At 43.7% G+C, this 24,415-nt stretch overlaps 1 pseudogene across 1 annotated transcript in view; it reads left to right on the top strand.

Annotated features, from left to right (window-relative positions):
• Nucleotides 1-22,648, top strand: part of LOC144823641 (microtubule-actin cross-linking factor 1-like) — a 209,232-nt pseudogene extending 186,584 nt beyond the window's left edge. Inside the window, exons 8-9 of the transcript XR_013608823.1 lie at nt 3,612-3,719; nt 21,672-22,648. The product of XR_013608823.1 is annotated as a microtubule-actin cross-linking factor 1-like (transcript). The remainder of the gene's footprint in view (nt 1-3,611; nt 3,720-21,671) is intronic.
• Nucleotides 22,649-24,415: the final 1,767 nt, after the last annotated feature.

Here is a 24,415-nt window from a genome sequence, read left to right as displayed (position 1 = left end):
ACCATCACAATTGCCACCATCAAAACCATTACCAGTACCACTTTAACCCCTCTACCATAATCACCCCAGTCATCCATTATCACCCTTATTAATACCAAAATAGAATCATCAACACCACCACAACCATTACCATCACCACAATTGCTCCTTTCACCCTTTACTATTTGCTCCACCATCATAACCGTTATCATGACAATTATCACCAATACGCTTACCACCACCCATGCTACCACTATCATTAATTCAATTCAATTGCTACCACAATTCTAACCAAACCACCAACACAGCCACAACACTGCTACTACCACCATTCCTAAAGCAACAATAATCACACCATTAACACTACCACTATTACTCCCACCACTGCCAAAATTACCATCATCACTGCGACCACTGCCCCCACTGTTAGTTAAATTGATGCTGCCATCAATATCACCATCACAGTTGCCACCAGTACTACGACCACTGCTAATACCATTGCCAGAAGAGTCATTGCGAACACCATTTTATTCACTACCAATAATTACCAGCACACCCATTACACCTGCCTCATTAGAACAACCCCTGCCACCATCATTTCCACCAAAAAAACTATTACCACCACTTGAATCATTTATCACTACCATTGCATTAGCATTACATTTATCACCACCATTACTGCTATTGCCAACACCGTTACCACTATAACCACCACAGATACCACCACCAGTTCCACAACTACTCTTACACCACTAACACCACTATCCATACCAATATTTCCAGCATTACCCATTCCCACCAATATCACCACCATAATTACCCCAATCACTATTTCCACCACAACCTTTACCACCACCCTTCTATCACCACTGCCTATACCAGCACTGCCAGCATTGCCAACACCACCACAACCTCTCACCACTGCCATGACTATTACAGACACTAGCACATTTATCACCAACACCACCTAGTCCATTGTCATCAACATCATTACCATCAACACATTTACCACACCACTACCATTAGCACCTCCACCACTGTCATCACCATTTTTGGTACGAGGGCCACCACCACTGTTTGTACCACTAAAACCACCACCCTCCCCAGCAACATAACTACCATTACTACTACTAATATCACACATCACTACCATGTTGCATAATTACCATCTCTCCTACTATCAATCCCTAACTACTGAAATTTCCATTACCCCCCCACCACTGGCCCTTTATTCTACCACCATTACCTCCACCACTGTCACCCAAATAAGGCCACTATTTTTACCATCACATTAACCACTACCAGTGCTATTAAAATCATTATTACTGCATACTTTGAAACTTCTAACATTACCACCAACACCAGTACCACTGTTACTGTGACCATTACCCCACCACCATTATCACTACCCCATTACCATGCCCAGTACCACTTTTGCCACAATTTCCATGAACAAAATTATTATGACCACTCCCAGCCTGATTACCACCTCTACCAATGTATTCATTACCACTAATACAATCATCACCACTAGAACCACCACCATTAACATTGTCAAATTACCAGCCCCACTATATTTTGCCCATCATCACCGCCATAAAAGAAATTATCACTATCACCTTTACCCTCTCCATGTCACCCACCACACCACCACTATTTGTTTTACCACAACAGTACCAGTTCATCCATCACTACCATTTACATCACCTTTACCATCATCATCACCTCAACTTTTCCCAAACGCAACCCTTACCCATACCACCACACCTATTGTCACACTACTACTTTTGCATCCCCCATTACCAGACCACAGTCATCACCAGAACCACTGGTAGCAGCAGAACTATTATTACCACCATTACTACTACCACAAACACCAAAGTTAGCAACATGGCCACCCACATTAACACCACCACTCCAGTTTCTACATCAAAATAATTTCTGCCACTCTTACCACCACCACCACCATAACCCTGGCCACCATCACCACTACCATGGCCACCATCACCACTTCAATAGCCACTATTACCCCCTATTACTACCCACATCCCTGCCATCTCAATTACAAGACCCTAATCACAGCACTATGGCCACCACCATCCTCCCCCTCTCCCCCACCATTACCACTAGGATAATTACTGTATTTCTGCTTTTATATTCCCCACTACTATTGCCACCCCTATTAACATCAACACCATTACTAACACCTCCATTACCACCAGCAAAACAATTAACAGTGCCACACTTACTCCCCCATTACCACACGCACCATTACTACCTCTACATTTACCTCATCTTTACCACTGCCACCTTTACCACATCCATCAGTACCACCGCTCCTGCAGTTGTTACCACCACAGTTATCTTCCCCATTATCCTGGATATTACCACAAACATAACCACCATTAATATCATGACCACACTTACCACCACCATCATTACTACTAACTAGTACCACAGCAAAAAAACATTACTATTACCTTCAGCTTAGCTAGGACCATTAACCTTAGTACCATTTCATCTTTACCACAACCCTTTAGATATCTATTAACATTTTTGCTATCACCCGCTTCTCTACCTTTGGCTATTAGATAAAGCTTTTGTATACTATCAAGCATTGGTAAAAATAAAACCTAGCAAGAATAATATACTTCAACACACTTTACTTACTAAAATGGCGTTAGAAAAGAAAGAGCTGGCAGGCTATGCCGTTATGCTCCATATAGATTAGCATGCCTTACAACCTGGAAGAATTGGGTCATGGTACATAAAATCTAAAGGGGTTTATCTTCTAAAATAATATTTAGACCCTCATTTAAAGTGGTATGTAAACTCCAATGAGAAATTCCTACACACAGAATTACCAGTCCTATGGGTATCACTAATTCCAGAAGCAGGAATACTGTGGTATTCTGAGCTGCACACTGAGCACTGCCTGAGAAGTAGAAAATTAATAAATGATTGATGTTCCTCCACCCGATTCTCTTGGTAACTTTACCTCTTGATTTATAGGCAATTTTCCACTTTCAAATTCCATCAGCTTTTAGTTGTGCAATTTCCTGGTGAGAAACACCTGGAGTGCTGTATTCCCTCATCACTTGCAATTCACGATTTGACTGCTACTTTGTTCCTGTGCAAGGTGGGAATTACTCATGAACGCCTAAGTGTTGTAATTTCTCTAACTGACTGGTGCAGTAATAAAAACGCTGCCAGACTGTTTGTAAATTGCAAGATTTCCTGACAGGACAGTGCCTGTCAAATGGTGGTAGAGTGGGGCAGATTCAGTTTGTCAGCCCTTTGCAGTGGAGGTATATTTTCGCAAATTTCTATATCCTCCTCAAAAACCAGAGGTCACTTCCCCGGTATCACCTTCAGCTGTTTCTATGTAGATACAAGGGATTTGGTAAAGCTGGGTTAGACCACCCGATTTTTTACCAGTGGTCCATATTTGGCAAAAGTTGTGCCTTGAAAATGCACAACTTCGTACAGGCAAGTCAACATGACTGAGTTTAAGTCTTCTGTCTGTTGTCCACGATTACCACACCTCCCCATGGCACTTTCAAGGTACAGTCTAGTGATGCTTACGATATATGAAAATAATAAATACAATAGATCTATATTCTTCCTTCTAGGAAATCAGAACTTGGACAGAAAAGTTTAGACAGACGATTCTCCAGAAGGTGCCTCAAAATGGGAGTCAACCGTGGACTATAATTATGACTGAAGCCATCTCGGAAGAGGCAAGTGTGCACTATGTTTCACTATCTTTATGCCTGGAAGAGAATGATGCGTGCCAAGCCCTTCTACAGGATTCAGATTCTTGGTGGGCCAGGAAGATGAATGAATTTGCCTAGCTTCTCCCGGGTGTCTTATAGCTGGTCTGGGAATTTTGGGTGGCTTGTTGGGGTATGAGCTGCATACTCACATTACTGCTGGAGTTGTGCTTTCTAGTTTTAACTCTATTTCTAAAATGTTCCACCAATGTGATTTAATTATTTTGCTCTCCCTGCCTCATCTTCCTTTCTCTCTGCCTCACCCTTCTCTCTCTACTTTCTGTACACCTCACCTGCCTTTCTCTCCACCACATCCTCCTCTCCACCGCTGCTCTACCTTCTACCTCACCCTCTCCAACTCACATTCCTAATTCTTTACCTCACCCTCCTCTTTCACCATAACCTCTCTCTTTCTCTGATGTGGCCTCCTCTGTCTCTTTCTTCACCTCTCCTTCCTCTCACCGTGCATCCAGTTCTACCTCATGCTTCTGTCCCCACCTCATTCTTCTCTCATGCATCACTCTTTACTCTCTTCCATGCCTTTCTCTCACTCTCTTCCTCACTCACTTACATCTTCTCTTTACTCAACTACCCGCACACTTTCTTCACCACTATCCCCTCTCTTTGCCTCACCTTATTCCCTCTCATATCCCTATGTTCCTCCTCTCTATCTGCTTCATCATCCTCTCTTTCTACCTCATCCTCCTTTCTCTCTCCACCTCAACATTGACTATCTCTACCTCATCCTCTTCTGTCAGCCTTACCTTCAGTTCTGCTGCCTATGGAGTAATGAATTTGTTTATGTAAAGAAAGCTTCACCATTCTTAAGCGATAATGGATAAATCACAAACCCCTGCATTGTGAAGATGGCTGTCGCCACAGAAATTTTTCTGTAGTACCAGCCAGTTTAGTTTTTTTTAAAACTAGGCAGATCTTGAATGGGGTAGAAGGGGTAGCAGCTGTCTTAGACTCTTATTTTAATTTTATTAACCCCTCAGATTAATCTGTGATGTGGATCTAAAGATAATTCAAAATCCTATAGTCAAGAAATTCTTATCAACGCTTGACGTACGCCTTTGTGTAAATCAAATACCTAAAAAAAAACTAACCTTTTGGTATCCTAATATCACTAAAAACAACAAAATAGAACAGAAAAAAACAAGCACCTTGGATAAATGCAGAGCTAAAGAAGATAAAACAACAAATTACAAAGCTGTAACACACCTGGTTCAAAACAAATATTAATTGAGACAAACTTCACCTACACAAACTTAATATACAAGTAAACAATCAAAAAACCTAAAAGAAAATTGCAAAATTGAAACAGAATTCAAAATGCTAAATGCGCAACTAAAGAATTGTATGAAATTCTCACTGAATTTCACATACCTAAATACACAGGAGGAACTCATCCCATTTCTCAAGAATTTACTGACAAACTAGTGAACCATTACGCAACCAAAGCACACATGTTGGACTCTTATTTAAAACAAAGGAAAACCACCAGCACCAATCCATTCCCAACAAACCCCTCCAAGAGTAGGCTAACCCATCTTCTACATTCCTTCAACAATTATCAGACAGAAAGTAAATTTATGGATTTTATCAAAGCTAGCAGGCCAACCAGTTGTTCTTCTGTCCCTTGTCCACCACAAGCCCCCAAGAACATTCACGTAACTTCCACTGCTGCCACACTAGTCGGAGCAATAATCAATAATTCTTTAACTACAGGAGTCTTTCCAGAAGACTTTAAAAAAGCATATATACGCACATTAATAAAGATAACAAATCTGGGCCCATATGACCCAAACATCTACAGACCAATTACAAATGGACCATTTCCAAACAGGATTCCGTCCAGGAAGAGGTACAGAATCTTCCCTCATCGCCATCTGGGATGACCTTAAGCCCACAGTAGGCCAGAGCGAGGTCGCTGCCTACTTCTCTAGGTCTTTTTAGTTGCCTTCGACATAGTTGTTCATGACACTCTAATCCAAAGGCTCTATGAAGCTGGTAAAGAGGGGAGAGCTCTTGGCTGGATCACATCCTACCTTCTAAACAGAATACATTTCATCCATTTTCCCCCTTTCTCATCCAAACTGTACTTCACAATAGTAGGTTTCCCTCAGGGCTCTATCATCTCATCACTGCTTTTCAGCATCTACACAAAGTCATTACCAGCAATGCTCAATACATTTCAGCTCACATGCTACAACTATGCAGATCTCGAATGTGTGCTTGTGCACAGCCTTTGGTTTCAACTGCATTGAATAAGGGTAGTTATAACTTGATGTGTTCCTGGGGTATCGCTCATTGATCCAGAGCGTAACGTATAAACTCAACTGATAGTTCAACCCACGATGGGTTGAATCACCCTGTGCACAATCTTGCCCTCTATGTGTTAGAGGGTTTCAAATTTATATGATCAGTTTAAAACAAACAGTAGCCGATGCTTTTAATCCAATGAGTTTTCTTTATACATACGGTAATGTACTTCAATTCAATCCATTAGTATATGTTGTTCAAAGACCATCATTGAGGTCCTTTTACATTTCCGAAATCCAATGCATTTCGGGCGGGGTGCCCTTCATCAGGGATCCCTCTAAAGTTATGCAAAAATGCCATGAAGTATCAAAGAAACCATAGTATCATTAATGAAATGTAATATTGACTAGGTAATCAAAACTTAAAATCTTATTCAAAGTCTAATGAATGTACAAAGCACATTACAAGACGAAATGTGAAAAAAAACTAATGTGATCAATGACTTGCTGAGTCAAATGTTAATAAGGCGGTGCTAAAAAAGTCCAGTAGCCGTGTGAAAATAAAAGTACAAGCTCTGTTACAATGTTTAAATCGCCGGTAATCAAAGCGCAATTATAACGTGAATGTTAGTCTGACCGTGCTGAGAAAAGTCAGTGACCATATGAAGATGGAGGTATAAGAAGTGTTACAATGTTTGTATAGCCGGTAGTCAGCACACTATAGTGGGGTTATGAACATATCACAGGTTTGTGATAAACACAAATTGAATGTTTTTATGGACGAGAGAATAAATGTAAAGTGATCGACGTGCTCCGATGTATTAGATAAAAGTAACTAGATCAGATGGAGATGGAGTGTTGGACCACCTCCTAAAGTATCCAAGGAAGTAAGAAACCTTGGAATGATCATGAACTCCAAACTATCAATGAATGCCCAAGAGTATTAGTTAGCAAGATTAAGCTTCATTACTATGAAAACCCTGCTACGCATCTTGCTCCACCTAGGAATTCCACAAACTATTATCTCTGTTGTACTGTCTAAACATCATTACGTCAATGGGCGCTATAATGGATCATCTTTATCGGAAAAGACTTCAACAAATTCTGAGATCTGTTGCCAGACTACTGTAAAACCAAAAACTCACATTTCTCCTGCCTAAAAGGCCCTACATTGGTTTCCATTTGCCAGAAGATCCACCTTCAAGCTGCTTTTTATCACTCACTAAGCAATACATGGAACAGGACCACATTTCATTAGGAATAAAATCACCAAATACAACAAAAACCTCTGCTCTAGATTGGCAATTTGCCTCAAAACCCCAACGTACAAGAAAAAACCCATGGGTGGTACATATTTCTCTGTTCAAGCCCTATGCTATGGAACTCACCATCCCCAAACATAAGAGCCATAGAAAATGATCTTATCTTCAGAAGGCTACTGAAGAGTTGGCTCTTCCCTACATGTCCTCCATACTCAAAACACAAATGTACAACGTATGTCTGTGCATGTAAGCATGTTTAATTTAATTGTATATATGTATTTAGGTATGTGCATCTCTTTATACAAATATATATTCTACTTATGGTTAAAAAATATATCAATATTCAAAGTTATATGTCATTTATGACTAAATGTATATATTATTGTATGCTTAGCTTGTATATCGACCACTGCATTGTTTACATATACATTATTTAATTATATGCTTATGGGCCTCTGTTTTATCTTATCCATCAGAATTTGTGATAAGCTATATTTGATATTGGATTATATGCTTATGGGCATCTGTTGTATTTTATTTTATGTTATCCATTACAATGTGTATATATGATCCTAACAATTGTATCTATAAGTGCCTTACTATTGAAATGCTGGGGATAATATAAAATAATAAAATAAATATACAAATAGATATATAAAAACATAAAATCCCCCCACCCCACAAAAATACACAAATAAATTAGCTTCATGTGCAGCAATGATTGAAAGTCAATGTTTCTAACTATTTTCCCATACATGAAAATATGGGGGTTTATATAGTACAACTTTATAACTCTTTATTATTTTAAAATACACACATTCAGTTTTCTATGTAGTTATATATTTATATATTTATTTCTTTACTCCAACTGTAAAAAACGTCAACTCTCCGCACCAGTTCACTACTCTGCTCATTCTATTTGTCTTTTAATATATCCTCTACCTCCACTCTCTGACTCATCCCAAAACTTCATTGTACTACTGTGATCTGCCTAGTTAACCTTTCTATGCTCTTCCCTCCTCTATCCCTCCTTTGACTTATCCCAAACCTCATTTTACTACTATGATCCTCCCAGTAACCCTTTATAGTCTCTTCCCTTCAAGATCCCTCATTTGGCTTATCCCAAACCTCATTCGCTATTATGATCTCCCAAACAACAATTTCTAGACTCTTCCCTCCTCTTGACCTCATTTATCCTAATCAATGCAACTAACACGCTCTCATGTACACCGCTCAAATTAGCAACTTATATTTGCCAATACTAATCCTCCACCTATTTGGGTTCCTGAGTAGCATGCTACTCACCGAAATGCGCATCCACGCCTCGTTAGGGGTGTTAAGTGCTATATAAATGTAGTTACAATTACAATATAGTGTGTGCTCATCAGCAAGTGGAACATCTACAAAGACCAGGGGGAGGCATGTGTATTTTAAAGAGGTGGTAAAGAGCGATACAGATATCTGTAGTTATGGGTAGTGACTACTGCTGTGCATTTACTTCAAATAAGCGCAACAACAATTGGACGTGCAATCCAAGTTGGCACCTGGATAGACATCAAACATGAGCCTGTTTCAACAGTTAGCTGCCCACTGTGCTAAGACTACAGCTTCTGAGGTTGATGAGTTGGAGTGTCATTTGGTGGCTAGTTGTTCAATCAATATTGATCTGCCAGTCCTTTGAGTACAATGTATTTTAAGGGGACCAGAGCGGAAATGTACAGCTCTTACCTTAAAACCAAAATGAGTCGTCTAAACTGTGACTGGCATGTTCCCTCTTCCTTTCTGCCGCTATTCTTTCCTATTTTTATCAGCTCCTCTTTATCCATCACTTCTTTGTCAATTACTCTCTCCTCTCCTCTCCTCTCCTCTCCCAAAGTGGCAATTTCAAAATTATAATTTAAAATCCAACTGTATCATGTTTTAAGGAGTGCGCACAGGCACTTTAGCACTGGTTAGCAGTGTTAATGTGCACAGAGTCCCAAGGCTAGCAAAAATGCAATCAGCTATAATGGGTGGGGTAAAGGCCAACAACTTTGGTTGTGACCCTGCAGAGAGGGTCAGGTCCAACACAACCCCCTCCAGCCTAAAGCCATGGGAGGCTAATCAATACCTTGATGGACTTCCCTACTTAGGTGACAGAATGTGGACAATGGCCCTCTACTGTATAGGCAATAGCAATTTCTATGTCCTAATGAATTCAGTTTGATCCCTCTGTTTACACTCTCTGTGGAGCGCATCAGTGCATCACCTAACCTTGAGTTGCTCACAGATGCATCCCAGTAGGCAGACATTACCATTGCGGTCAGAAATTGATGTTGCCCAATCCATCCACAGCAACCAATAGAGGCCACTGACAGCTGACAGTGCCAGGAGCCAATCCCCGGGCCATCCAATGCCAGGTGGGGGCTCTAAGCGAGAATATTGGGTAGGCCTCTCTTTCAGCCTTGGGGTGGGCAAGGAGTTGCCTATGGGCTCCTGAGGGTTCTCTGACCTCTCAGGTTTCTCAGAGTGAGTGCAACAGCCCTGGGTGTTAAGTGCCCTACTTCCACTCTACCTCCCACCAGTTCAGGGGTGGTAAGCTGAGACTGGCCACTCAGCCCAGGATCTGTACCCTGAGGCTGGACAGGGGACAAGGGTGAGTCATCCCTCACCTTGCCCCTTCACTGGTCTCCCACACACTTTGCTTGTGAGTGGTACCCCCAGAAAACAGAACTGTCAGGACGTCCTGGGCAGCCACCCCTCTCAGATTTCCTGACACCGGGGGCAACCTATTCCCCAGAATGCTGTCTATGGGTGTCTAATTGCAAACACAACAGTGATGGACAGAATGTGGATCAATGTCACACATTCACCCCAGTCCAAAGATCTGGGCCCAAATCCATCGTTTTTCCACTCCACACCACCCTGGGTTAGACAATGGTGATATGCAAATCAGCGATGACCCTGTGCCCCATGGGAACAGTCCAGTCCGAACTACAAAAGCCATGTCCTTCCCAGAACGGAATCAAGCATCCGAGGACCGGCCCGGTTTCGAGGTAACACCTCTCATCAGCCCGGCTAGCTTGACTCCAGTGGTGTGGAGTGCCTGGGACTCACGTCTGAGCATCCCCAGTACACTTAGAGCGGTAATTGCAAACACAACAGTGATGGACAGAATGTGGATCAATGTCACACATTCACCCCAGTCCAAAGATCTGGGCCCAAATCCATCGTTTTTCCACTCCACACCACCCTGGGTTAGACAATGGCGATATGCAAATCAGCGCTGACCCTGTGCCCCATGGGAACAGTCCAGTCTGAACTACAAAAGCCATGTCCTTCCCAGAACGGAATCAAGCATCCGAGGACCGGCCCGGTTTCGAGGTAACACCTCTCATCAGCCCGGCTAGCTTGACTCCAGTGGTGTGGAGTGCCTGGGACTCACGTCTGAGCATCCCCAGTACACTTAGAGCGGTAATTGCAAACACAACAGTGATGGACAGAATGTGGATCAATGTCACACATTCACCCCAGTCCAAAGATCTGGGCCCAAATCCATCGTTTTTCCACTCCACACCACCCTGGGTTAGACAATGGCGATATGCAAATCAGCGCTGACCCTGTGCCCCATGGGAACAGTCCAGTCCGAACTACAAAAGCCATGTCCTTCCCAGAACGGAATCAAGCATTCGAGGACCGGCCCGGTTTCGAGGTAACACCTCTCATCAGCCCGGCTAGCTTGACTCCAGTGGTGTGGAGTGCCTGGGACTCACGTCTGAGCATCCCCAGTACACTTAGAGCGGTAATTGCAAACACAACAGTGATGGACAGAATGTGGATCAATGTCACACATTCACCCCAGTCCAAAGATCTGGGCCCAAATCCATCGTTTTTCCACTCCACACCACCCTGGGTTAGACAATGGCGATATGCAAATCAGCGCTGACCCTGTGCCCCATGGGAACAGTCCAGTCCGAACTACAAAAGCCATGTCCTTCCCAGAACGGGTGTTTACAATTACCGGTCTATGGGTGTCTAGGCATTAGCTATGACCCTTCTCTGGGTCACCTCCCCACCCTACTCCTGGCATACCAGGGACATAGGGCTGAAAGAGTCCTGCTCATGGGCCCGAGTTACCCTGCACATCTGGCTGTGTACTTCTCTGGAGAAACTAGCCTTTCCACTATCATGGTCTAGATAGCCACGGTGTACCTCAGAGCAGTGCCTGTGATCCCATTCACTTTCACCTGGTGAAGGGGATGACTCCCACCCTCAGAGATCATGGCATGGTGTATGACCTGGTCCTGTGGACTACTTGCCCCTAAGGCCACATTGGCCATCCCTGTAAGAGGTCCCACCAGTTGGTGGTTTCTTTAAACAGTCAGAGCCCCCCTGCTTGTGCCTGGACTGGAAGCAGTGGGGTTGGAAACGTGACACTCTGGGCCACCGCCCACCAGAACCACTCTCCTGTTTCTCAGACGGGGCTTGGGAACCCTTAGGGAGTTAATGAGGGTCAGGTTGTCCTCACCGGAGGCTATGCTTATGTAGAGTTGGGTGTCATCGTCATACATATGGTAGGAGATGTGGGAGCCTTTGAGGTTAGGGGTTTCATGTAGAGGTTGAACAATTTGGGGGAGTGGATAGAGCACTGGGGGACTCCCAGTGATAATGGGGCCTGCATGGATAAAGTGTGATTAATGAGGAAGCGCTGCAACCTGTTGTATAGAAAAGAAGAGAACCATTTTAGCACCGTGCCAGAAAGGCCCATCCTCAGTTCTGGAATGTCGAGCAGGGTAGCATGGTTGATGGTGTCAAAGGCGGCTGACAGATCTGATAGGATCAAGAGGGAAGATTAATTTCTGCTCAAGCGAGCATAGGGCATTGTCCACAATATGGAGCATGGCTGTTTCAATGCTGTGTGGGGATGGGAGCCCTCACCCCTGCAGGCCCTGGGCTTCAAAATGGAATCCACAGCCCTTCATGTTAGGTACCATCCACAGGCACATACACACACAACCCAGCATGCACACACAAGTCTCACAGGCTGTCTGGCAATACATGCACTCCATGCAGGCCAAGGGTGGATTAAGTACACGGACACATAACTTTAAACGAGTGAGGCCTCTGCCCAGTGACACAGGGAAAAAGGCCTGTTCACATCACTGGATACAAAGCAAGTATGCTGCCACCACAGTGCTTCTGCATGTAACTCAAGTTAAGGAAAGTAGCCCTCTACCTTCCCTAAAGGTATTTCTTGGTGCGTCCCTTCTGGTCTAGGTAGACTGCATTACTGTGAGATCTAAGTCATGGTGCATGATCCATGTTTGCCCGTGACCAAAAATCATACCAGGGATCCAGATATCCATGCAACTGTGGCACTCAGAATAGGGATGTACATCCGTCACCATGCAGTGTATTTTTCTGTTCCAACAGTAGGCTAATAAGATGTTCAACCTTGGAATATTTCCACCCCCCCTGTAGCCCTTAAGCCAGCCCTGTGCTATTGGTTCTTACGGAAGGGTCAACAGAACCTGTGATTTTGTATTGTCCATATGGGCCCTCCATGCTGTCAGGAAGAGAGAGAGACACAAACACACACACACACACACACACACAGACATACAGACACACACACACACACACCACACACACACACACACACACACACACACACACACACGGACACACAGACACACAGACACACAGACACACAGACACACAGACACACAGACACACAGACACACACACACACAGACACACACACACACACACACACACACACACACACCCTCTGTCACAGTGTATGTTTGATCAGACCAGTAGCTACTGGCAGATTGCTGTAATACCTTGTGCTATGTAGTAGACTGCATTCCCCACTGTTGCAGGGCAACATCAGTTTAAAGTGTGGGAGCAAATCGAGGGTACCCTAAAAATGGACACATCTTAACATTTACCTCAACTGGACCTCCCACGATTTACTGGATCAGAGATGGTGTTGAATCTTAATTTCAAGAGGCAATGGGTCCAATGTTAAAGTACCTCCTAAAACATCAAAAGCAATCAAAATATAGTTCATTAAAAATTCCAATTTAAGAGTCATTTGGACTCACCCAATAGTTCTAGATCACTGACAAATTGAAGGTTTTATTTGCCAAATAAAAAAATAAACCATACAGAGTTAATGCCATGAAGGCTTTTGAAGACAAAGTTATAGTTATAGAGTATGTAAAAGTTAAAAAAGATCCTAATGGGCATCAAAATCATTAGAAAAAAAACCTAGAATCCCTAGCAATAAAAGGAAAAGCTTAAAGTCTCACTCACACCTAAAATCAAGGGGTTTTAACACACAATCATTGGATATTAAATCAACATATTTTCAGAATCATCGTCGTGTGAGGAAATGTATCATTTCTTCAGCAAATCCAAGCAAATGGAAAATAAACATCACCTTAACACCTAAGCATTATCCCATTTCCTTGAATAATTGTTCAGCACCCTCTATTCAACTGTCATCCAAAGATGTCTGAACAACTATGAAACATTGACAATAATACTTTCTTCGAATTAATAGATTCATTGAGGAAACATAGACAAGACTACATGTAAAAAATGTACTTCCACACCATGAAGGGTTCATTGTAAGTAAAACAATAACAGCAATGACATAAAACTATTAGGATTTCATCTTAACTGTGTGACGCAGAGCCTGTGCGGAGAGGTTATGTGCAGGGGTCTGGGGATGGAGCACAAGCAACTGAGATGACTTCCATCTTGTTTAAAGATGGCGCTTTCGACAGAAATGGGGTCTAACTAAAACACATTATTAAATATACTTCTACATATCAAAATCAATTAAGTTAAAGTCTGTAGATATAAAATAGAGCATGTAACTGCATGTAACTGCATATTACACCTTGTTAATGATGTACAAAAATAGAAATCTTTTAAACACTGCAATTTTTTTTTTATGTATTTGGAGCCAAAGGACTCTCCTTCCACTTTTGAAGGCCTAGTCCAGCTTGTGTTTTCAGGACTGAAAAGAGTTCTGCGAGGCTTGCTTTGGTGAGATTGCTCTGTTTAGTACTTCATGATAAGACCACTTTGGACACCTAGGGCAGGTGCTTGCGAGTATTTCAATCGAGGTAACATAGTGCCAATAACCATGCCTCCCACTCTCACATAGGGAAAGGTGCAACAGAGTTGCTCATCGCATGTAGCGCTTCAAATCAAATCAGTTGTTTGTTAAGCGCGACTACTCACCCATAAGGGTCTCAAGGCGCTGGGGGTGTGGGGGGGTTCGCAGGTTCCAGTCCAGCAAGAAGGGGGTCTGTCGAAGAGCCAGGTTTTGAGGTTTCTTGCGAAGATGGGGAGCGGTGTTATCTGCCTGAGGTGGAGCGGAAGGTCGTTCCAGGCACTGGCTGCACAGAAGGAGAAGGCGCAGCCTCCCGATCTGGTCTTTCTGGTGCGGGGGACCACGGTGTAGGAGAGCTGGGCTGATTGTAGGGTCCTTTGGGGTGTGTGGAATTTGAGTCTGCTGTTCAGGTATGCTGGTCCGGTATCATTGAGGGCCTTGTGAGCGTGGGTTAGCATCTTGAAGGTGACTCTAGCTTCAATGGGGAGCCAGTGGGGTGTGCGCAGGTGCTGGTAGATGTGGCAGTGGCTTGGCAGGTTGAGGACCAGTCTTGCGGTGGTGTTTTGGATATTCTGTAGCTTGCGGGTGAGATTTTTGTTTATTCCGGCATAGAGTGCATTGCCGTAGTCGAGCCTGCTGGTGACCAGGGTGTGAGTGACGGTCTTTCTGTGTTCGAGGGGGATCCATTTGAAGGTCTTACGTAGAAGGTGGAGGGTGTGGAAGCAGGAGGACGAGACAGAGTTGATCTGGCGGTCCATTTTGAGCTCTGAGTCCAGGATGATTCCCGGGCTGCATGCGTGGTCCATGGGGGTGGGTGGCCTTCTGAGGGCAGGGGACCACCAGGTGTCATTCCAGGCGTTTAGGTTTGGGCCCATTATGAGTACTTCTGCTTTGTTTGTGTTTAGGTGTAGGCAGCTATTTTTCCTCCATTTGGTGACGGCTTCCATGCCTTCTCGAAAGTTGTGTCTGGCGGTGTTGGGTTTGTTGGATAGGGAGAGGATGAGATGGGTGTCGTCTGCGTATGACACAATGTTGAGTCCGTAGGTTCTGACAATGGGGGTTAGCGGAGCCATGTAGACGTTGAAGAGCATAGGGCTGAGGGAGGACCCCTTGGGGACTCTGCAGGTGGTAGGTGTAGGGTCTGAGAGGAAAGGGGGAGTCTGACCATCTGCGTTCTGCCGGGGAGGAAGGAGCAGATCCAGTCGAGGGCCTTGTCTTGGATCCCTGCGTTGTGGAGTCTGCGTATTAGGGTGAGGTGAGAGACTGTGTCAAACGCCGCTGAGAGGTCAAGAAGGATGAGGGCTGCTGTTTCTCCTTTGTCCAGTAAGGTACAGATGTCATCTGTTGCGGCAAGGAGGGCGGTTTCTGTACTGTGGTTTTTTCTGAAGCCGGATTGGGAGGAGTCGAGGATTTTGTGCTCTTTGATGAATGTGGTGATTTGGCTGTTGATGGCTTTCTGGATGACTTTGGCTGGGAACGGGACCAGGGAGATGGGTCCGTAGTTTTTGAGGTCGGTGGGGTCCGCCAAGGGTTTCTTCAGGAGGGGGTTGATCTAAGCGTGTTTCCAGTTGTCAGGGAACAAGGCGGTTGCCAGGGAGCGGTTGATGGTGTGGCAGAGCATGGGTGCGATGGTGTCGGTGGCTCTGTTGGCAATGTGGTGGGGGCAGGGGTCCATGGGGGCCCCGAAGTGGATTACCTTCATCGTCTTCAGAGTGTCTTCAGTCGTGTGGGCTGTCCAGTTGTCGATCGCTAGCTTCAGGGTGTCGGGTGGTTGGTGAGGGTTCAGTGTGTTGGTTGTCTTCTTCGAAGTTGTCGTAGATGCTCTTGATTTTGTGGTCGAAAAAGGTGCTGAGTTTGACGCAGAGGTCTTGTGAGGGAGGGATGTTGGTGGACTCGCTGGTGGGTTGTGCGAACTCCTTGATGATGTTGAAGAGTTGTTTGCTGTTGTGTGCATGAGTGGAGATTCTGTCTTCAATCGCTTTTTTCCTCATTTTTCTGATGAGTTGGTGGTGGGCGTTGGAGGCGGCTCTGAAGTTGTTGTGGGCTTCTGTGGATTTGGAGTTCCTCCAGGCCTTTTCGAGGCGGCAACAAGTGTTACTGGACTCTCAAAGTTCGGTGGTGAACCATCTAGCTTTCTTGGCGTGGGTGTTGTTGTTTTTCTTGAGGGGGGTTATGATGTTGGCGCTGTCGGAGATCCATCTGTGCAGAGTTCGGGCTGCGTTGTTGGCGTTGTCGTTTTCCGCGATGGTTGGGATGAAGTTGCTGAGTGATGAGGTTAGCTGGTCGTCAGTGATACTGGTCCAGTTTCTTCGTGAGAGCAGGTGCTGATGTCTGTGGATGGTGGGTGGGTGTTCTGAAGGTGAAGGCCCTTCCACACCATCATGGTTGTATGCACCATATATGTAAGGGGGACCCTGGTTCCCCCAGTGTATGTCCTCCTGTGGTGGAACAAGCACCATGTAAGTTGGTAATTGCAAATGTCTGGGCAAGAGATTACAGTATACCAGCACTGTTTGCACCAGCAGAGTTAAGGCCTTTAGTTGGGGAAGAGGTGTGTACTCTGAACACTCCCAGGGCTGCAGTCTTGATGCTCTCTCACAGACTGCCATACACGGGGCTCTCTTGCCAAGTGTAGGCATGGGGTGCTTTTGCATAGAAACATAGCCTACGACTGGGGCCACACTCCTCCGCCTTTCTTTAAAGAGGGGGTCTCCCTTTGAATGTGGGTGTAGTTTAAATGCTAGATAATAGAAACCCAGTTTAGAACTCATTTTCCACCCATGTTCAACTTGTGGTCTGTATATTTGTAAAGTTTTCAATCATTTTTAGGTTTGTACTCTCAAGTGTCACCCACATTGATACGTAATCGCCCTACTAGTGTTGTGATCTGAATGGATTTGCAAGGTCTGAATTTCGTATATAAATGTTGGTACAAACAAAAAGAAATATATATTTTCATGAAGTAGTGTGGCTCACTGGTTAGAGGCGGCAGACCCGAGAGCAGAGGACGGCCCGGGACCAGGGTTCGATTCCCGGCGCGGCAGGTTTCTGGACCAGGGTCAGCGGACTCGATAATTCTCTCGCCTCGGTGCCCACTCTGATCAGCGATCACACTCGGCAACTCTGGGCATTAGCTTGCCTCATCTTCACTAACGGCCCCACCAGACCGCCGGGGATGCCTGGTCTCACCCTGGAGATACCCATTAAGGGACCATCTCTCAGGGAAGCCAGGAAGGGTTTCTCAGCGGTCGAAGCGCCTTGGGACCCTATGGGTAAGTAGTGCGCTATATAAATGCCTATACATTTACATATACATTAAAATGTACAACAATCCAATACCAAAAAGGTCATTCATATTTCTGATGTATAATTTTAACCGGAGATTTTGCACCTTTAGAATATTACCCGTGGCGCCGGACTGGATATGGAAAATTTTCCTACTAGTGCTCCTCTGCACCGCCTAGTGCCACCCTACGGCTCTTCAGTGACTTAGTTCCACCTTGAACGGAGCCCTACATAAACACTGATGTCAGTTCCTTTCTTTCTGCACATTCAAATGCAGATCCGGAGCTCCACCGCCATTTTCGACGGTGTTTGGACCATTTTTCAAACAAAAATGTTGTTTACCTTATAACAATGTCCCCTCCAAAAACTAAAGGTTTCAAACCATGCAATGACTGCGGAAAAGAGATGCTGTTCAACGACCCTCATGAAGTATGTCTTTGGTATTTGGACTTAGTGCAATGAGTGTGTCCTCATGCATTGAAGGCGATCCGGGACCGCAAATCTGTGCGCTGCTGAAAGCAGAGGTTACAGGCCTTGTGTAAATACCCACTCTCATTCCAAGCTAATGACTTGGACCCACTCCCACTTCCAGGGCTGCTCCTAACATAAGGCTTCTTCTCAGCTGCAGTCCTCCAGTAAGTCAAAGTCCAAATGGAAACCTAAGAAGGCAAAATGGGACTCACCCCATCCTGCCACGCTCAAAAGAGTAGCCACAACGGTGTAAGGGTACCAATTGCTCTTGCCCCTGATCTCTGATTCAGGAGCCATTTCTATGTCTGATCATGATGCTCCCTGAGTTTCTGGGACATTGATACCGCAACAGGTGAAGGCCTTTACAGAGGCCATGCTGTGTATCTTTGGAACTCTTCTTGCTCCCTCTGAGTGCCTTTGGGCACCACTGATTCACAGGGGCCCACAGTCAGATTAGTGCTGGCAGATCCATCTTTAGTGCCATCTGAACCCCTTGGATTTTCCTTTGGTTCAGCACTGACTCTGGAGCAGACTTCCACAGTGGACACAATTCGGTCCCTCCTTCATTGATGTCAATGTCAGACCCCAAAATAATGTCAGCTCATCCCTGACTGAGGTTATGCAGAGTCTGACCCTATGCTTCCTCTATCACAGAGAGGTCCTCAGATGCTCCATTGCCTTTTATGTTCCAACTCTGACCAGAGCTTGCCATCACTTGGAGCCGACAGTGGTGGGAATGATTTACTCCCCTCTTGATGATGATGAGAGTTTTTATGTGAACTTACAGGAGGCCAGTGGGCATTATACTACCCCTATAGCAGAGTTGATTTTGCTTGTGGGTCCCCCAACAGAGAAGAGTGCCTTCTTTGCTGCGGTAATTCGACAACCACCTGAGGTACTCAACATACAACTGCCTTTCGTTGAAGTCGAGATAAATGTCCTCATAGAGGTTTTGAACCTAGGTCAGCCTCATTTGAGCCCTTGCTTCTGTTCAGTGAAGCCCTCTCTAACATCTTAATGGCGAATGGTCTAAGCTCTGTTCTTGCCCACTGGTGAATAGGCCGGTGGCCAAAAGCCATACACGTGCTCCTTGTGACACTGATTTACTTAGACAGCATCCTACTCCAGATATTCTGGTCATTCATTCTGTCACAAGCTCAGAAATATAGACTGGATATTACTCTCACTATTTTCTTGTGCCTCGCCTGTTTCAGAAATTCTGCTTCCAAATGCTTATGTGAGAGAGGACACATCCAAAATGCTCATGTTGGTCCAGGTTCTGTTTGCTGTGAACTTGGGTGACTGTAAAATATGTATTTTCATATACCTGTCCTGTAGTCCCACAGACGTCACCTGCAGTTCAAGTTAGGCCAAGAGCATTTTCAGTTTACTCCCCTTTTACCTCACCGGTGCCCCACAGGTGTTCACAAAAGTGATGGCGGAGGTCACTGCTCATCTTACGAGGTTGGGGATACCAGTTTTCCCCTACCTACATGACTGGCTGTTGAAGGCGGGCTCACCACAGTCAGTCGGGGACCACCTTCCGATGATAGCAAATCTCCTGACATCGTTGGTGTTCTCGATCAACGTGCTAAAGTTTCACCTGACTCCTTTACAAGGGCTTCCTTGTATCAGAGCACTCTTGGACACAGTGCAGTTCTGGGCCATGACTCCATCACAATGAATCAAAGACATTTGGGGTATGTGCCCGATGTTTCAACCTATTTTTCAACGTCAGTCCCGGATCTTGGCAGGAGCAGTTCTGAGGCTTCTTAGCCTGTTGCCTCCCACATCCTTCTTGTTGACGAGACCAGGTGGCATACGCAGGCTCTGCAGTGGAATATGAAGTCTCATTGAGCCCAGAACAAAGAAAACGTGAAAGTTGCCATTCAGGTTTCAGAGAAGGCTGCACAAGATCTGCAGTGGTGGCTACTCAACCACAATTGGATCAGCCGCAGATCCCTCACTGTTTACCACTAAGAGCTCTCAGTGGTGATGAATGCATCATTAATTGGTTGGGAAGATCATCTGGGAGAGGTTTAGATCAGAGGACTCTGGTATCCGGTAGAAACCCTCTCGGTATAATCTGTTGGGGTTCCTAGCAATTAACCTAGTGCTGAAGACTTTCTTGCTGTCCATCAAGGAGAGTTTGGTAGAAGGTCTCACAGGCAACACTACCATGATGTGATAGTGATACTGCAGCAAGAAGTGCAGAGTGGGGCTTTGCACCTCCGGGTTTGCCTTGAGCATCAAGGTATCTCTCTGATTGTAAACCACCTGGCGAAATCTTTAAATGTCAGGGTGGACAAGCTTAGCTAGAGGGGCCTGGTGAATCCCGAATGGATCTGCATCCTGAGGTGACACAGGGCATCTTCTGAAAGTGGAGCAACTCCAGCTAGATCTTTTTGCCATAGCTTTGCACGTTGGAGTTCCCTTGAAAGCTTTCACTAAGAGATGCATTCTGGCTGAAGTGGAATACAAGATGCCTGTACGCCTTCCTGCCTCCTCTCCTGCCCAGAGTTCTGAAGAAGATCAGGAGTGAACAGGCCAAAGTCATTGTAGTGGCCCTGGTTTGGGCCAGATGATTGTGGTACCCAGAGCTTATGGCCATGACTGTCTGTCCCCCAAACAGGCCTCCACTTTGGGAGTATGTTCTAATACAGTAGCAGGAAAGGAATCTGCAGCCACACTGGCACATTCTACACCTCCATATGTGCAGTTTGAATGGTGGCAGTGACTGTGTTTGATCTACCACCTGAGGTTGTGGATGTTATTCTTGTTGCCAGGTGTCCATCTGGGTTGGACACTGGGACAACTTTGTGCCCTGGTGCGTTGTCCGCAAAATGGTCCCTTTGCAAGCCAAACTATCAGATTAACATAACATAACATTGGGAAGTAGTGCTTTGATATCTATTTGAAAGTTGGGGAATCTGCGGTTAGAAATATCCATCAAAAGAACAAGCTGCTTTCCTTCAATACGCTATTTCTTTTGGATACTCTCTCTTACCACATATTCCACACTGCCCTCACACCTCCCCATTCTGTGAAGAGGTCTCTTTTATACCATCAAAAAAATGTCCCAAATTGGTGATCTGCACAGTGGTACCTACAATTGTTTTGTGCTCCGCGTCTGATGACATGGAAAGATTCAAGGAAGAATCTAACATCAGAGTGCAGGGGTGAGGCTTATATGTGGCTCTGGTCTGTCACCTCCAGGACGGAACAAAGCCAGTGTGACGCTGCATGGAGTCACCTTGCAGTGCATGGGAGCACTGATAAAAAAACTTCCAGATCCATACAGGTACCTGGGGGAATATTCAAAAGGTGAGAAATCTGCGTTTAGATTGAGTATCCACTGCAAAAAGCATTACCGAAGGTAAGGAACTAGTTCATTTAATTGAAATGTCATTTTGTAGGGGAGTGGGGAATAGCAGGAGACAATACATTTTTTAAGTTATTTCAGTATTCTTGGTACCTTATGAATCCATGCTTGTGCTGCCATAACAAAATCTACTTTTCATTGCAGTTCAAACAACTGAGGCAACAGTTTGCATCTGTGTTAAAGCTCATCAACTGCTACACAACACACTTGGGAGACTTGCATCTCTTATCCCAGTGGGGACAGGTGGCACAGCAATACCGCAGACACACCTCTGATATCCCGGAGATGTTTCAATCTATGCTACAACAAGTTGGCAGAAGAACATCCAGTATTACATTAAAGAGAATTCTCCTGAAGGAACCACCTTAATTAGGACTCTACAGCGTCAGTCTTTACATGGAGAGGAACTGCCTCATTTGGGGAAAGTAACAGGACTAATCACTCTACAAGACAGATAGTCCTTTGAAGGGTATGGTGTATTGGATAAGAAGAGGAGTACAAGACGCTTGGTTCCTCACAAAAATCCAGACAGCAGAGGAATCCTGAAGTTTGAGCTTCTTTCTTCATAATAGGAATTCAAAGACAAATTAAAAAATATTTGTTAACTTCTCAGGATAGGGCGAAACTGAAAAAATACCCTGTTTCAATGGAAATTTCCTGAAGTCATACAAATGTTGTGGATGTTAATTGCTATTAGCCTCCGCTACCACTCATGTTTTTCAGAAATTGTGCCAGAGTCAAACAAGGAGTAGTGCATCATCTAAGCTAAGCTTGTACAAAGTAATTGTAATAAAAATGTTTTATTGGTAGATGCTGCCTAATGGGGTGTCTTGCTGCCTCTAGGGTGGTAGACATGAAATTACAAGGAGGTCTTCTTTTTAAGGACCACTAACTAAAACTTCTCAGAATATGTGTTGTGAAAACCTTCCTATAGCGTGAATCTGGCAGTTTATCCTTTGAAAAAATATATTTTTTAACTGTAAAAAGCTGTATGTAAACAGGACTACATTTATCATTTTGACAAATGATCATTATCTTTTGATATACTCATTTTTAATTGTTATTCCCATTTTAAGTAACAGTTCCCTATAAGATTTTTTTTCACAAATAAATCTGCATTCATTACATACAATGCATCAGTGAGCATTTGTGCCAAATAGCTCTTTTCTCAAGCTTAGATACCTTCTATAGTAGGGTTGTTTTTAATAGTATACATTATTTTGTATACATACTACAATGTGAAGAACAATATTTCCTATAGATACTTATAACTGGAGATTTCTCACCCTTAGAATATCCCCGGGCACCAGACTAACTCTGGCGAAGTTCAACATCAAAGGTCCTGTGACATTTTCAGATGTTGACGAGGACATTCCACAGAACAGGGAGGTAGGAGGCCAGATAGGAATCTGTAGTTAGCTTGTGTAACCACCAGAAACAGTATTATCAAAGAATGTAACTTGTTCTTTTGATTTATACTTCTAACCAAATATTGCTCACTTTTAGATTAGATACCAAGGCAGTACCTCCCAAGATGGAGGGTCGGGGAGTGGGACCAAAAATTCCTGCAGGACAGAGTGAGTGAAGTGACGCTTTGATTGGACCTGGCTGTCAAGGCAGTAGTGGTTCATGAATGTATACACTGATGCCCACGATACAGCCAGGCATATATCAAGATTACACCAATGCTGTAGTACCGCACGTAACACTGGTGAAATGGACACTCACTAACACGCCAATTCTACCAACACACCACAAATCATTTGCAAATTCAATAATTCAGCTTTTAATGTTCTATTATGATTAAACAGCTGAAGCCATATATTGAAGAGCTGGGCATGCTCAGCACAGAGCTGAGCACCAGTTTTGTGCATTTGGGGTGCCTAAAGTTAATACACATAACTTGGAACTTCTCAGAGATAATGTATGTAGTCAGCACAAGTCAGAAACAGTGAGCAGACTACCACTACCTTCAGAACTATCGCCACCATCACCACTACTACAGCAACTACCAACATCGGATCACTGAAATAATATCGACTGCCAAAATATCGACTACCCAAAATATCGAGGAAAAAATATCTACAGCCAAAATATCGAGTTTGTATGTACAAACAGGTAAGTACAAAAATATCGAGTACAAAATATCGTTTACAAAAATATCGTTGTAAAAAACTATCGACTTTACTAAAAACAATGTTTAATTACATTAATATAAAAAATTAATTACTAAAATATAATTAACAATACTTAAAATAACTTTTAATAATTAAATAATTAATGAAAGTAAAAAAATAATATTTTTTTAATCATATTTCTTAAAACATATATATATATATAGTAACAAAATTTAATTAAATAATAGCCAATATTGTATATGTACCCCAAAAACCCAAAACTGACCCTGAACCCAAAAAATACCCCTTTACCCAAAAACTAAAAACTGACCTTGAACCCTAAAAATACCCCTTTACCCAAAAACCCAAAACTGACCCTGAACCCTAAAAATACCCCTTTACCCAAAAACCCAAAACTGACCCTGAACCCTAAAAATACCCCTTTACCCAAAAACTAAAAACTGACCCTGAACCCTAAAAATACCCCTTTACCCAAAAACCCAAAACTGACCCTGAACCCTAAAAATACCCCTTTACCCAAAAACCCCAAACTGACCCTGAACCCTAAAAATACCCCTTTACCCAAAAACTAAAAACTGACCCTGAACCCTAAAAATACCCCTTTAATTTAACATAATTAGCAATTAATCAATTACATTAAATTAATTACCAATTACATTTTAATTAATTAACAAATATTTTTTAATTAACAATTAATTAAATATTACTACCAATTATTAAATTTACATATTTAATTAATTATAATTAAAT

This window comes from Lissotriton helveticus, chromosome 3_1 (assembly GCF_964261635.1).
Source record: "Lissotriton helveticus chromosome 3_1, aLisHel1.1, whole genome shotgun sequence".
NCBI classification, from domain to species: Eukaryota; Metazoa; Chordata; class Amphibia; order Caudata; family Salamandridae; genus Lissotriton; species Lissotriton helveticus.
This window is presented reverse-complemented; position numbering and strand designations above follow the sequence as displayed.